General features: G+C 35.9%; 1 non-coding gene across 1 annotated transcript; it reads left to right on the top strand.

Moving 5' to 3' along the window:
* Positions 1–592: 592 nt before the first annotated feature.
* TRNAC-GCA (transfer RNA cysteine (anticodon GCA)) lies at positions 593–664 on the top strand. The gene has a single exon. It is a non-coding gene; the product is annotated as a tRNA-Cys (tRNA).
* Positions 665–1,015: the final 351 nt, after the last annotated feature.

Below are 1,015 nucleotides of genomic sequence, written 5' to 3'. Positions count from 1 at the left end.
AGAAGAAGTAAACCACCTGGCAGGAAGCCACTGTGACTAATGAGGTTGAAAGAAAGTGATAGTCAAAGCCTAAAAGCCACGTTCAGTTCATAACTGAGTGGAATACAGAACTTGGTATCATCTAAAATGTTATTTAACTTTCTTGGGTGTCAGTTCTTTCATCTGTAATTTAGTTGTAATAATGCTTCATTTTTCTCAAGTTCAAAGCCATTTTGAAAGAAAATTCTTAGTATGTTAAATAAAAACTATTTTGAAAGGATAAAAATGATTACTACATTAAAAAAACATTTAAAGTTATGCATTTTAAAATGTATAATTCCATTAACATTCTGTAGGCAAGGTAGTGCTTTCTTATGATCCAGCCTTATGTCAGCATGAGTTCTATGACCCAGATATGCTAGGGGTAAATCACCCTGAAAAGAACAATGTGTGCTGAGAGTGATATTTTGAGCCTCTCAGAAGTCTGTAAGGTGTTGTGCTTAGAGACTAAGTATTTACACTTGCATTTATATGTACACTTTCTCATTTCCCATAAAATATTGATTAAGCATTTCTATTTAATGAGTAAAGTGAATAACGTGATACATGGATTTCCCTAGTAGCTCAGTTGGTAAAGAATCTGCCTGCAATGCAGGAGACCCAGGTTCAATTCCTGGGTTGGGAAGATCCCCTGGAGAAGGGAACGGCTACCTACTCCAGTATTCTGGCCTGGAGAATCCCATGGACTATCCATGCGGTCGCAAAAAATCGGAGACGACTGAGGGACTTTCACTTTAATCTTTTAAAGTGATACATAAATATAACAGACAGCATGAGCTGGAGAATAAATGAGGGAAGAGTTTTGTTTTTATCTTGTCTTTATATTGGGTTCAAGCATGTTTAAAAGAAAATGGACTATGAGCAGATAATCAACAAAGATGAATCATCACAGAATATAAAAATGAAAAGGACGGAACATTTTGCACCATGAAGGGAAAGGAAAACAGTGGGTGACAGGATTGTTCATTTAGAGAAT

The sequence above is a fragment of the Odocoileus virginianus genome, chromosome 22, assembly GCF_023699985.2.
Source record: "Odocoileus virginianus isolate 20LAN1187 ecotype Illinois chromosome 22, Ovbor_1.2, whole genome shotgun sequence".
Taxonomy (NCBI): Eukaryota; Metazoa; Chordata; class Mammalia; order Artiodactyla; family Cervidae; genus Odocoileus; species Odocoileus virginianus.
The sequence above is the reverse complement of the archived record's forward strand: the minus strand, read 5'-3'. Positions and strand labels throughout refer to the sequence as shown.